The 15512-nt window shown below is 43.5% G+C and overlaps 1 protein-coding gene across 4 annotated transcripts in view; it reads right to left on the reverse strand.

The window, feature by feature from the left end:
- ZFAT (zinc finger and AT-hook domain containing) overlaps nt 1-15512 on the reverse strand; it is a 204245-nt gene that overhangs the window by 76088 nt on the left and 112645 nt on the right. The window lies entirely within an intron of this gene.

The raw sequence follows: 15512 nt of genomic DNA on the forward strand, positions 1-15512 counted from the left end.
GTATGTGGCTCTGCTAACTCTCTGGGATCCTCTGCTCGCTGAATCCACAACACTACTGCCTCCCCAGGCCCTTCTGACTCTTCAGTCATGTCTCCCGTCTACATCTTTTATATGCTGATGTTCCACAACCTTCGGGCCTGCACTCCTAATCTTCTTATCCTTGCACTTTCCCCCTACAGGCTTTTGTAAACCTTTAATGCCAAAATCTGCATTTTTTCCTTTTACATTCTCTTACATCTTCCACTTTTTTTTGAACCTGAGATTTGAGAATACAACTGTCTGCTGGACTGCTGCTAAGCTGTCCTAAACTGGACTATCTTACACATCAAATGGGTTCCACCTCCTGCCTTCCTAGTTTGACACCCACCTGATTGCCTAAGTCAGACCTGGTAGCCTTCCTGAACACCTCCTGGACCCTAATTTCACTCATCCTATTTTTTTCAGCACCTGACTTCATCTCCTAAATACTTCTCTATTTCTTCTGTTTCTGAAACCTCCACACTGGTTTAGGCCCTCGTCATTTTTTTTTCCTGGACAATGCTAATAGCCTCTAAACTGGTTTCCTTGTCTTCAGATAACAGCCCATCCATCTATGATCCATTCATCCAGCTACCCATCCACCAACCATCCGTGCACCCACCTACCCACTCTCTCTCTCTCTCTCCACCGTCCATCCCTGTCAACCCACTTGCTCATCCATTCATCCATGCTGATGGCCCACCCTCCATGCAGACAGTCTAACATATAAAGCCCCCCAGCCCTTCCTGCACAGCTGCCAGTGACTCCAACTACAGAGCGACGCTGAGGTTCCAGAGCGCCGCACAGAAGGCCCTCCGGACCAGGACCGACTCTCCCCACCCGACCCCTCTGGCTCCCTGGTTTGCCTTCCCCTCTGTATTTTAGGCTCTATAACACAGGAGCCCTTGAGTTCTAGGAACATTGCTCCATGCTGTGCAGTCTCAGAGTCCTCAGCATCTGAACAACAGCTCTCGTAACTGGGCTGCGAGCCAGCAAGCCCACTGCATGCTCCCAGATCCACTCCCCACATACTTCTATCCATACCCCAACTGTGCAACACTGTGATCACCCACTCACAGCCTGGGGCTGCTGCTGGCTGCCCAAGGGCAGGGACCACTTACTCATTTTGACACCCCCAGCGCCTGAGTGCATGGTGAACACAGTCTGTGTATTTTACTCAACTGAACTGGTCAAGAAACAAAAAGGAAATTCTGTAATTCTTACATGAATAATACTTGCAATAGGAGCAACAAAAGGAAAACAATAGTATAAATATATTAATATTACAATTGTACCTCTCATTCCAGGTGAATGAACCCCAATTCTAGATTCTACTAATTCTGCAAGTCCAAAGTATGGGGAAAACTTTTCCCTGTGTAAGGCAGACAAGTCATAATTAGAAAGCAATAAACACTTTTCTTAAATACAGTATAACCTTTTATCAAACATATGGTCACACATTTCTACACATCTTGGACACCATCTCTGCTACCCATACTTCTCCACTGATGGGTGACTTGCAATAAATCTGTCATTATTGTGCCAGGCAGCCTAAACAAAATGATTTCTGGTTCTCCACCACCACAGTGGGGGGAGGAAAGCTGACAGAGCCATTCTCCAAGCTTAGTATTTTCACTCACTGCCATTACACTTGGATCAAAGAGTAAAAGATTAAGTGCTATAAAAAGTACTCTGAAATGAATAAATGGAATCTCCTCATTTAAGATCAAGAGTCAGCCTTTTATGGATATACTCCCAAGGCTGTGCAAGAACGAAGGAAGAAAGCCAGCGCCCTAAAAGCCACACCTCCCTGTGGTGTCAGAGCCAGGTAATAACTGTTACCGATGTTTTCAGCAACTACTGACAGCCCTTATTAAACAGGCCCGGGAGAGCACTTACATAATCTTTTGCTGCCTAATTAAAATAATGCAATGTAGAGCCATGACTAATTATAAAAGGGCAATGCTTTGTGACTATCAGACTTTTTTATCAAGATACTCCTGAGAACTACAGGGGAGCTGACTGGAAAGGATGTCATTTATCCGAGGCTAGAGTGACCTTGAAGGGCTGGCAGATGAACATTAAGTGGCTATATGTGGATGTGACTCACATAGCAGCTCAGGAAAAGGGAAGAATGACTAGAAAGAAAAATACCGAGAATTTTTTAAAACTTAATCCCTTTTTACACCCCATGCCTTGCTCTACCCACTGAGCCACTTACTGCTCATCAGCAGCTATACTGCGTATAATCTCACCCATGTACCCCAAAGCCTGGGGAGGAGGGCAGTGCTACCCCCTGATGGAGAAGAACTAGTATCAAGAATCTGAGCAACTTGCCGGGTCATGAGGTGGCTGGTGGAACAGCCCAGACTCTTACCCCAAAGCCCTTGTGCACAGCCACGTAAGAATCCCATCAGCTAATATGGGCATGGCACAGTTTCACCACAGGCCTATCTATACCAAGTACACATGAAGGCCTGTCATACAGGATGCCAGCCGTTAGGAAGGGCTGCCCAAGAAGGGCCGGTGGAGGGGGAGGTGTGTTCTCTTTCTCTTTCTGACTCTGCTCAGCTCGCCCTATGAGACACTGGCTTCCTCTTCTGTGCTACTCAGCAGCCCCATTAGAAAAATGAGGGTGGGAGGGCCCTGCCTGCTACAAGGATGGACTCATACTGGGCAGCAAACACCCTAAAAGTAGTCCCCGGAGAGACGAGGCTGAGGGCACATGCTGGTGACCTGGCGTGAACCCTCCTCCCCCACTGGGCACCTGGGAGAGCTACAAGCAGTTCCCTCAACACCTACCTCTTTGAGCTCCCTGACATGCTCTGGGATGATCCAGAGAGAGGCTAACTAAGCCAGCCTAGGAAAAGACACCTTCAACATAAAGAACAAGAGCAGAGTAGGGGAAATGAAGAAGTGCAAGTAGTGACCTTATCAAAGAGCTTATAGGAGGCGCCCTCATTCCGCCCTCAGCAACGGCTCTCACCTGACCTCCCCCCAGGGCCAACCTTGAGCTCTACAATGTGGACAGGACCCTTGAGGGTGCGGCTCCCTGCTCCCACTCTAGCTCACCACCCCGGCCATTCCATGGGCGCAGCACACCCACACCACCTCCGGGCCTTGACCTTGCCATTCCAGGGCCTGGGGTTCCCTTCCCAGACACCCGCCGCTCTGCTGGCTCATTTCCCTCACATCCTCATCCAAATGCCATCTGCCTGAGTCCTCCAGGACTGCCCGTTTATGAGAACCACCCCTGCTCCGATTCAGTTCTGGCATTCCTCATCTTGTAGTGTTTTTGAATTCTAATTGAACTGTTCCATATTCATATTTTTATTTCATATCGCAGTTGTGATATACCATGCATTTGATTGTCATTTAGCTTCCTGACAGTGGGAGTCTGGTTTTCACCTTCGTTGTCTGTACAGTCCATTGCTCATCCAAGTACCTAACCACCCACGTGGTCCATCAGTTCCCCTTTTGTTGGTCCGTCTGGTACCCTCTCTGGGTTCCAGGTACTGTGGGAACAGGGATGGTACACTTCTCATTCCACATCCGTGTGGTTGGCAGCGGGTGTGTGCTGGCTGGGTGCTAGCAGTAAGGTACAGGAGCACCCCAATGGGATGTCTGCTCAGCCATGCTCCCTTTCCCTCCCCACGTGCACCCTGAAATGAAATGGAAACAGGCCTCTGGGAGGAAGAGACAGTCAAGCTAAGATGGAAGGACAGAAGGACCAGCTATATGAAGAGGAAGGGAAAACAGTTCTGGGAAGAAGTAACCAAAAACACAAGGACCCCAAGTCTCTGTAAGATCCTCTGGCACTGTTATCATAAATGCCCCTTTTCTGCTTCAGTGACCTCAAATGAGTGTCTGTGGACTTCAACCAAAAGTCCCAACAAACACAGCTGCTGAATGATCAGTGACTGCATGGTGAATGCATGAATATAAAACACCAAGACCGCAGAAAGCAAAGCAGGACATGAACGAACAATTCACTTGAGAGGATAAATTGATTTAGTCAAAAGAAGTCTAATGACAGCAAACATAGTGCTACGAGCCAGTCAATGTTACAAATGCTTTATGCATGTTAACTCATTTCATCCATTTAATCCTTTACCCATTTGATTGTATGAGTTATCAAACAACCAAAAATTATAATGACATGGTAAGATCTGATACTCATTGAAACTGAACATATGTAATGACATGAAATGCTAAAAATGGAAGTTAAGTAAGCTAGAACACTTTCATATTCTGGTACAATTGTTTGAAAATAAACTGGCAGTGTAATGCATGATTAAAACCACCAAAATGAAATAGCCATCCTGCTCCTAAAAATGTGTCCTAAGGAATTACTTCAAAAAAAGAAGAAAAAGTGTATATACAAGAAAGGGTTCCCTGCAACATAAGTTATAATAATGGGAGGAGAAAGAAAATAATACATTGCCCCAAAATAAGGGAATAGTTATGTAACTCATGGATCACCTTAATGGAACATTACACAACACTTAAATGTATTATTCATGGAATCTGCAGCAACAAAAAATAATTATATTATCATTTTTAAGGCTATAAGAATGATATTTATACTTTAATCATGACTATGTAATCCTTCTATATGAATATGAATAAAGACTGAAAAAGTATTTTAAAAAGAATAATGTATTTGTTAGGTAATAGAATTGTGGGCACACTTGTAGAAAGGGGTTAGATTTTTGAGACGATCGTTTTACTGTTTTCTGTGCAAGTGAAAAGTATTTCAAATAGACTAGCATCCATTTCTGAAAGGCCTGGATGTTTCATTCCATCTGCCACTGCACACAGTCCAGAGGATAGCTTTCAATATGCGGCCAAAGAACGGCATCAGTTGTTCCTGAATTTGAAGTTCAGAGAGTTCAGTGTCTTTTAAAACACCACCCAGCCTTGACTAGATGCATGCTGATGTATGGGGTGGCTCTTTCTGACAGGGCACCCTTGCCCCTTGTATTTCACAAAAAAAAAGACAGTAACTTAATTTTATTAATAATCACAGGTATGGCCATTTCTTGTTTGCTGAGGCAGGATCTATCTTTTATAAACAGTAGAGTCATTCTAAGCCAAGACTTGTCAACCAGGAGGACAAGCACAAGCCGGTCACAGCACGGTGGAGAAACACGCCTTTGAGGAGGGCACTCCGAGCCTGCTGCACAAGCGGTGCCCGAGTGAAAACAGCTAACTGCAGGGACAATGTCTTCCCACTCACACACCACAGAACCGAGGATCCCTGTTATTTACGAAATTCTTGTTTGACCCAGAGGCCCAGATGTTACAAGTCAACATCATGACAAACTAGATGAACCTCACAAACACAACATTAAAAGGAAGATGCCAGACACAAAAGAGCACTTACTAGATGATTCCGTTTATGTGAAGGTCAAAGACAGGCAAGATCAAGTCATGGAGGCAGAAATCTGGGCAGCCGCGTAAGGGGCAAGGGAGGGACTAGTTGGTGGGGAGGGGTGCCGAGGACTTCTGAAGGGCCGGCGGCGCTCTGTGTCGTATCCTCGTCTATGGTCGCGCAGGTGTGCCTCCTCTGTGATGACCCGCTGAGCTGTACACTTACATAATCACACTTTATGGTATGTGTATGATACTTGAACTTAAAAGATAAAGAAGAAAACCCCTGCAACACAAGAACAAAGCAGGCTTCTTTCCCAGAGGGGCTTGGGAACTGTCCTCAAATCAGCTCAAGAATGAAGTGCCGAGCAGAGCAGTTCAAAGGCTGAGAACTGCGTGACAGTTTGCGGGTCATGCTGGCTGATGAGGCAGGTGGTAAGGAAAAAACACCGTCAGCATTACGTGCCGCTGTGATTTTCAGTCAGGCATCTTTCTGAGTGACAGGCTTGCTGCAGATTTGCACTGCAGGCAACTGCAGCCCCTTCTGGAAACAATGTTTCACCACCAGCTTCTATTTCCCTCAAAACGTGTGATCTGGAATAACTCCCCTTCAAAGATGGGAGGGTGGCAGATGGAAACGTCAATGTCATTTCCCCTACTTCTGTTCACCCCTCAAAAGGTGTGGTACCACCTTTCAGACTCTTTCTCTGTTTCAAGTTTCTCTTGGAAGGAGACTGTTTCTCTAATATGAGCTCTTCATCTAGCACTTCACGGATAACTAGATGATGGGACAAAGGCCATCTCAGCACTGGCTGGGCCTGGGGATGGGATGCTGCCTGAATTTGAATACCATCAGACAGGGAAGGACAGAAAATACAGGGTCTGGAGTCAGGAAATCCTGAGCTTTGCTCAAGCCTTACTCAGGTAGAAAGTCACTCAGCCAGTCCCGTCAGGACAGAGGGCATAGGATCTGGAGGTAGGAAGAGGGAAGGAGCAGAAATCCTTGTTATTCTGCCTTGGGTTACATAAAGGGAGATGCATCCAACCTAAAGGGGCTGGACTGCCCTTCCTGTTGAATTATTTTCTGTATGGACAGAAAGGTGAATGTGAAGAGGGTGGATGGGGCCCAGCTGAGCGTCTGACCTAGTGAGGTCCTGTGCTCAAGGAGAAGGGAGTATTGACTACCCCTCACCTGCTGGCAGCTGTGGGGGGCTCAGTCCAGGCAGGACATAGGAAGCCCTCAGGCTGGTCACCAAAATTTAAAAAAAAGCACAGCATGCTGGTGAGGATGCAGAAAAAGGGAACCCTTATGTGCTGTTGGTGGGAATGTAAATTGGTGCAGCCACTATGAAAAATGTTAAGGAGGTGTCTCAAAAAAGTAAAAATATAACTACAGATGATCCAGAATCCCACTACTGGGTCTATACCCAAAGAAAATGAAAACAGGATTTTGAAGAGATACCTGCTCATCCATGTTTATTGCAGCACTATTTACAAGAGTCAAGATACAAAAACAACCTAAATGCCTACCAATGGATGAATGGATAAAGAAGATGTGGTACACATGCACAGTGGAATATTACACAGCCATGAGAAAGGAGGGAATCCTGCCATTGGTAACAACATGGATAGACTCTGAGCACACATTACACTGAGATAAGTCGGACAGAAAGACAATTACTGTATGATATTGATGCCGGGGTTCTTGTTCATGAAGCCAATGAGTTTCACAAACAGTCAAGGTAGGAGAGCAAGGTACAGGCTTTTATTTAGAGATAAAGTGAAAGAACAGAGCTCCCAGCTCACGCCAGGAGGGGACAAGAGAGTCCCTGGTGGTGCGTGTGGTCTAGGGGATTTATAGGCAGTTGAGAGACTAAGAGTTAGGGAGATGGATCCATCAGATGGTCTCTAAGTGTTTATTTTTAAAGAGACACCAAGTTTCTTATCAGTTTTCCCGACTATTTTGTGGAGTTAACGTAAGAAATTTACTGCTCTGATCCTTCCTCAGAGTAGCAGTGTCTTGGTTTGGGAGCACATCAGTCAAGGCTGCTTGTCTTGCTTTCAAGGTGAGCTGAGTTACTGACTTGATTAGGGGCTGGAGGAGGAAAAGCAGCATCTGGGTGAAGTTCAAGATAAACTGGGCCTCTCGGCAGGCTAAAGTAAATTTCACAATAGCCTCATTTAATTGACACAAACAAGACATGGGCTATGCTGACGTATTTTCTTATCTGGGGGATGTTCAAACATTCCAGGTCAGGTTATTCCTGGCTTTTTAGTTTTAACTAATCTTCACTGAAGAATGCTTATATTTTTAGTTTAATATTTTACTTTAGAGAATTAATGTGACTCTGTTTTTGTTTAATTGTTTAATATGGAGTTTTGGTAGGGGTCTTTTTCCGGAAGCCCTCACCCTACTCTGACTACACCCACGGTCCCTGTCTCAATATCATTAATACGTGGAATCTAAAAAAGTCAAACTTGAAAAAGAGGAAAATGGTGGTTACCAGGGGATGGAGGATGGAGAGACAAAAACTAATATTTAAGGGTACGAACTTGCAATGAGTAGTAAATCAGCCATAGAGATCTAGTACATGGTAAAATGAATATAGAAAACAATATTGTACGATAATCATGTAATATAAATATTGCTACAATGGCAATATTACAATATATAAATGTATCAAAGTAACACCATATACATCTTAAATTTACACAATGTTATGTGTCAATATATTCAATAAAATAAAAATCATAACAAGAAAAAAAACTGTTAACTATGTGAGGTAATGGATGTTAGCTTCTTGTGGTGACCCTTTCACAAAGCACACATATATCAAATCACTATTTTGTATACCTTAAACGAATACAATATTATATCAATTATATCTCAATAAAACTGGAAAAAATTACTAAAAAAAAGAGGAAAGAAAATGCACAGTACTGGTGACTTCCTTTGTTTCTTACTACACCCTCATCTGCTTGATAAGTTTCCCTGAGGATGGTTCCAGATGTTTCATTATTTTAAGAGTTCTACATAAAACTAGAAGGGAGTGGAATGGCAGAAAAATCTTCAACAATCATATGAAAATAAAACTGTCCCCTTCATCTTTTGGCATTTGGAGTCCATCAAAACACAAAGATAGTAATGGAAAATTCCTTCCAATTTAAGGCAGCTTGTTTAAAAATACCTGTTCAATTAAATCAGTCCAGCCAAATCTAACTTTATATTACCTCAAACTTGAGAAGCATGAAAATACTTAGAGAAAGAAATCTGCATAAATCTAAACTGGTACTAGCAATAATAATCTAGAAGCATAAAAGTGAAAATGCCTTCTTATGACTATTTATTCAGTCTTACTGAAAAAGGTGGGATTTTTGCATAAGTAAATTTTTCAGAAGAACTGACTTTACCCTTTTCAACATTGACACTTTTAGATATTAACTCTTGCACTGTGCCTTCCTGATAAGAGAATGTTTGAGAGAAGAATAATTTGATTTTTCTTAAATGACATAGATAACATAAACTAATCACTACAAATAGCCATTTTTTACCCTTCATCCAGACTTGTAGAGAATGAGGATAGTGACCCCTCGTGGAACAGAGATCTCCCCAACACTTAACATGAACTAACACCTCTAATATGAACCCAATTCATTATCTCCCCAAAAGATATCCAGGTCCTAATCCCCAGAACCTGTAAATGTTACCGTACATGGCAAAAGGGATTTTGCAGATGTGATCAAGTTAAGTATCTTGGGATAGATTACCCTGGATCATCCTGGTGGGCCCAATTAAACTGTGAGGGTCCCTATACAGGGGCAGGAGGGTCAGAGTCAGAGAGGGAGATGACGGAAGCAGAGGGACAGAAAGAGATCGGAAGAGCCATGCTGCTGACTTTAAAGAGGCAGGAAGGGCTTGTAAGGCAAAGATACAGGCACCTAGTAAGGTCAAGGAAGAGTTTCTCTCCTAGCGGTTCCAGAAGGAATGCAGCTCTGTTGACAACTTGATTTTAAATTTCTGATCTCCAGAGCTGCCACGTAAATCTGTGTTGTTTTTAGCCACTAAATGTGTGATAGTTTGTTGCCATAGGACACAAATACATCCATGTTGCAATTGGGGCTGAAGCAGCACCTGTTCAAGGCCATGCTGGCAGGAAGTGATTCTGCCCTCCTGCACCCACAGTTCTACCCACTCTGCCTTGGGGCTCTCCCCACAGCCTGGCACACAAAGGTTCCCCACCTAACATAAGAACAGCACTCTGCAAGAAGCGTAACAGGCATTTTGCAGAGCACACATCTTCACAGTTCTAGCATCTGCAGCAATATGTGCAATAGCAAATCAGAACAGAAATAGCTACAGCAATAAAAACACAGTTTAAGAAGTCTCTGTGCCTTAATGGTTGAAATTCAAGCAACTGCAGACTTAGAGACTGGTTCTCTATAATTAGGACATCACTTTTGGTACAAGGAGGAATGGATTAGAATTAGACATGGGAAGAAACAGAAAAAGGCACAGAGCCAGCTACAAGAATAGGAAAGAGCACAGCACCAGGTCTGGATGCAAGTCAGACACTGGGCCAGGTATGGCGGTGGAGAGCTCTCTACCCTGGTGAGGTTTTAGCTAACCAAGCCTCATTAAATAGCCAAGTCCATACTTACCCTAAGCTGTTCAGTAAGTTGCAGGGTTCATTTTATGGTATTGGCTCTGTGACTTGGTTTATGAAAACCTGAGAAAAGGGGTTTCAGGGGGACCCAGACAGGGCACACACATGAAATGGCACCCCTGGGCCCTGAAATCAGCCCTCCTCTGCCCATCACTCAGACACTAGCCCTAAAGAGAAGCCACAGAAACCTACTGCGTTTGTGCAGTTGTCCACCCCGTCCTTCATTTAACCCCAACTCCAGGGGTGAGTTGGAGGAAGGATAAGGGAAACAAGGGTGATGGGAAGAGACCAGCCTCCTGAAGCCTAGTAAATGCACTTGCTAAGATCAACCGGCTGGTTGCTCAAGCCCCATTTTCTATTAACTTCCTGGTGCTAGAGTGGAAGTTTTCAGCAGGAAAGGGACTACGGATAATGGAGCTAATTTATCCTGGGGTGATTTTGCTTTTCAGAGAAAAGAGGAGGGGGAAAACTCCATGCTTGCACCTCCTGGAATACTGCAATAGGCAGCCTTAGGATCTCTTTCTAGAAACTGAAGAAGTGAGGAAAGAAGTGGCACTTCCTCCACTCAGACCTAATTTCCATACTCAGCTCTCCACTTGTCTAATTAGTACACACACACGAGTGTTTGAAGTTTGGAGAACTCCTCTTTGTAAATTTTATCAGAAAATTTCTTAACTCAAGTGTATTTGGTGAGGTGGGTAGGGGGGGACCCAAAGGAATTAGCACCAAACTTCAAAGAGCTTTTCATTTCATGATTGGAGAATTCTTGTTTGACTACGTAAATGAAAGCACTGCACCATTTAACCTTTCCCATCTGCTATGGGTGGGCATATTCACATGCAAACCTCATGACCGAACATCATGTCTAGACCCTCTTCAAAGTCCAAAAGGGAAAGTGTGTTACAGCATGATCTTTGCACTAAATTCTTATATACCGTTGGTATATGTGCTAAGGGTTTGATCAGGCCCTTTATAGATCAGTGTCTCTCTTTGTACATAGCAACTGGCAAATCTTTGTAAAGGAAACCTTCACCCATTCTGATCAATTCCTTCTAAGGTACAGTAATGAGCTCCTTAAGGAAACAGAAATGAGTAAGTAGGAATGCATCACTTTAAAGAAGCCAATAAATGTGAAAATTAGATTCCCAAGCAAGTAAAGGAGAGGGTAATTACTCAACTCCTTTTCATTTCATTAAAAGTCACCTAAGAAGATCCACTTAACAGTGAGTTCCTCTACCATATTTTAAAACATCTAATTCATAAGCATTTGATACAACCACCTGAGAGATAAGATGGGGAACCTAACTGGCACTTTTTGAGTGCTATGATATCCCAACCACTTTATGCAAGGTACTTGACATTTTTTTTTCACTCATTCAATCAACAAAAATTTACTGTGCACCTGCTATAAGCTAGGAACTGTTTAAGCACCCATAAGCTATGATCACAATGGGTGAAGGTTTCTTTTACAAAGATTTGCCAGTTGATATGTACAAAGAGAGACACTGATCTATAAAGGGCCTGATCAAACCCTTAGCACATATACCAACGGTATGTAAGAATTTAGTGCAAAGATCATGCTGTAATGGGGTACAAAACAAATACAGAAAGTCAAACCCCCTGCATGAGGAGCTATAGTCTAAAAGCAGACACAGAAAATCATAAATAACAGAATTATTTACACATTAGAGAAAGAGTGGTCTGAGGGGAAAACAGCAAGAACATGGGAGAATGCGAAGGAAGCGGCGGTAGAGATACAGTGCTAGAGACCCAAGCATGGGAAACAAGGAGACTACGCCTTACCCTCAAGAAAGCTAAGCCAAGGAGAAAAACCAGGAACACAAGGGGTTTGGATGATTGGTGCGAATGTTGAGATCTGCTGCACATACATAGCCAGGTAAGGCTTTCCTGAGAAAGGACTCAAGTAAGAGAAAGGACTAGAGGAAAGACCTGAAGGCGGTAACTGCAGCATCTGCTAAGGCACGTGGAGGGAACAGCATGCCAGGCAGAGGGAGGGAGACGCCTGAAATGGGCACATAACTGCAGGTCTGGGAGGTGAAGCAGACCAGGATGCCTGGGCGGGACAGCCAGGGGACAGTAGAGGAGAGAAGGTTAGGGACACAGGGAGTGGGATCAGACGGACCAGACGGATTGGACCAAGAAGTCTACTTGTCACTCTGCCACACTGGTTCAGCAGAAGGACTCCGGCCGCTGTTGGAGGACTGACCGTGGGGACAAGGGCAGAAGTGGGGAGAGCAGTTAGGAAGCTATTTCGAGAAAGAAGTTAAGAGATGACAATGGCTTGTATAAGACACCGTGCTGGAAGGGTGCTGACAAGTGGCAGAATTCTGGATCATGTTGAGGGAAGAATATACAGGATTTGCTAATGAACCATTTCTGGGGTGTGAATGGTACAGTCAAGAATGACCTGGGGGTTTTGACCCAAGCAACTGAAAAGGAGCTGCCATTTACTGAGATGGAGGACAGCAGAGGCTGGCAAATTATGGCCCATGGGACACATACAGTCTTCGTCTCATTTTTGTACAACGGGGAGTAAAGAATCACTTTTACCTTTTTCCAGGTCTGCAAAAACAAAACAGAACAGAACCACAAAGAATACGCAGCAGAAGCCATATGTGGCACTCATAACCTGAAATTTATCATCTCTGTAGGGAATGGCGACTGCCGGGCAGCAGAAGATGCCGGTGTGGGAAGATGAGGGGCTGAGGGTTGCGCGTGCTGAGTCTGAGGTCCTTCTAGACATCCAGCTGCAGGCGCAGGGCTCAGTGGGCTCAGCAGAGAGGGAGGGCGGGAACCAGAAGTTGGGAAGCCTTCCATATAAATGATATGTAAATCCTTAAGACTGCGGAGATCCCCGGGGTGTGAGTGTAGGAAGAGTGGAATTCTGTGGCCTTCCAAGATGCAGCGATCAGAGCCAAGGGGGCATCAGTGACAGGGACTGAGGAACAGCAGCCAGAAGAGCGAGGGAAAATCCAGGAGAGCAGGGTTGCATCCTCTGTCATTTGACCCTTAAACCCTTAGGCAAAGTGGGTATAATTATTCCCATTTTACTGACAAGGAAACCAAGGCTCAGAGAATTAATCTGACCAACAACACCCTAGTAGACAGCAGCGGGTGAGACTCAGTCCTCTCCAGTTCTACCTACATGGCTTCTCTGTGGAACAACTTATAGAATTATCACTGATAAAATAATATACACTGAAAACCAAATCGTTTCAGGCAGACTTTAAAGCAATGTTTCTTCTAAATTAAGAACTAATTGTATGGTTACAGGCTGAGGGCTTCATCAAGGCAACCAAGTCCCTTCCGTAAGAAGAGCACATTCCCACAGGAGTTCAAAGCAAGCTTCAGACATTGACAATGGCTCACAGGGCCATCCCTGAGATGTCCTTCTTTCAAGGAGGGGAAGACACTGTTCTTAATTTGACTGAGCAATTCCGAAGTGTATCCAAAGGAATAATAATTAAGTGAGAAAAACTATGACATGTCACTTAAAAAAGGACAAAAAAGGAATAACATGTGTTGCATAATAATATTATAGTTTTCAAAACAGTCTTACAAAACAATGTGCTAGAACAAAGATCATTGAAACAGACCAAAATCTCGTAATCCATCCAACATCTTGAAAAATTCTAGCATTTCAAAATAAAAGGACTGATTTCTCTGTAATATGCTGAGTCAATTGATAACTGTTTAGAAACAAAGGAAGATTCCTATCGCACTCCAGACTCCTAAATAAATTTCAGGAATACTAAATTTCATATATGTTACAAACCCATAAAATGAAAGTTGAAGAAAAAGAAAAGACTTTTCCCATAATATGTGGAAGGTTTCTTTTACTATAGAGAAATCAGAGAGGAAAAAAACAAAGTGAAAGATTGACAAATTTAAATATGTAAAGTTACTTAACTTCTGCATATGAAATGATACAGTAGTTGGAGGTAATGATAAATTGAGGGAAATATTTGCATATGACAAACCTCTGAGATGCAAAGGCTTTGAGAAATCAACAAAATAATAGTACAGAAAATGGACAAGAGATGTGACTAAACTTTCTTCAAAGTTTTTTTAAAGTTGAAAAATGGGAAGAATAGCCTATAGTTTGATTAAAGTTACATAGGAAGTCCTCGATGGAGTTAGAAGAACTGGTCTATGACACAGCACCCCACTCAAGAGCTGGCCTTTGAGAAAACATGAGATCACAGTGAGTGTTAAAGGGGAAACATGGAAGAGCCCCGGCAGCCCCAGGGAACAAGCGACCTTCTCAGTCAGACTCGGTAAACCCATGCCGGGCCTTCTGTTTCCATATCTTTGGCCCTGCATTGCACTTGCTTCCTAGAATTACTGAGCATTAGGGCTAAGAGAGACCCAGAAAATGTTAAGGTCTCAGGTTCTCATGCTGCAGCTTTATAAAACTGAGGCCCACGGGGATGACATGACTTCACAAATACTCACCCTCCCAAAAATGTCAAGGAAAAGAGAAAATAAAGAGAAACAATGCCAATTTCCCATTTTATTAGAAAATATTTCATAAGGTTTGCAAGACCTTTCCTTTTTGAGAAGGTTATATCACCATGCTGACCACACGCACATAGATGCACATACATCGGAATTCCCCTTCCTGCTAAAGAGCTCTGGGAAGCAAGTGAAGTGACAGGATGGGCTGAGGCTGTCACTGTGATGCCTGCCATGCTGCTGTTACCTACACCAACCCATTCTTCTATTCCTGAGCACAGTAGGTCCACAGCCCCTGCTCTGACATGCATCCCACCTCCTCGAAGCCTTTCAGCACAGATCCCAATCTTGGAGCCGGACATGAGGCCGCAGTACCCCTCCCAGGCCCTGTGAGTGCCCTCTGGACACTGCCACCCCAGCCTGGTGAACACTCCAGGCCGCCCGGGCTCCGCAGGCAGCTGCTTTTCATTATGGGCATTGCACTATCAGGGATTTCAGTGAATAATGATAGCCAAGAAATACCAACAAGGTTTACTGTCTGTGGAGGTGTAGCATTTATAAATAATTATGTGACGTAATGCTTTCACTACTCAGGATATGACTGCTTTACTGTCACTGTATTTTTAATTATTTTGATTACGAATTTTTAAATTTACAGCATACTACTTAAGTATGAAAAGTTAGGCTCTGGCTTTTCTTCAGCCTTAGGCAAACCCTCCATCCTTAATTCTGATGAATCCCAGCTAAGCATTTGGTCTCTCTATTGAGTCCCTCACACTCAACCAAATGTGCGTACAACAGGACAGATTACCCGGAATATTCCTAAAATAAAAGTAGGACCTACTGGTTATATCATCCTCTAATTTGGAAATCAAAAATGTTGAAATCACTTTAATTTTTACAGTGAACTTCAGTTTTTGTATATAATTGTGCTATAATAATAATGTTTATTAGTAATTACACTACATAGAATATTCATAA

The sequence above is a fragment of the Manis javanica genome, chromosome 2 (genome assembly GCF_040802235.1).
Source record: "Manis javanica isolate MJ-LG chromosome 2, MJ_LKY, whole genome shotgun sequence".
Lineage (NCBI taxonomy): Eukaryota > Metazoa > Chordata > Mammalia > Pholidota > Manidae > Manis > Manis javanica.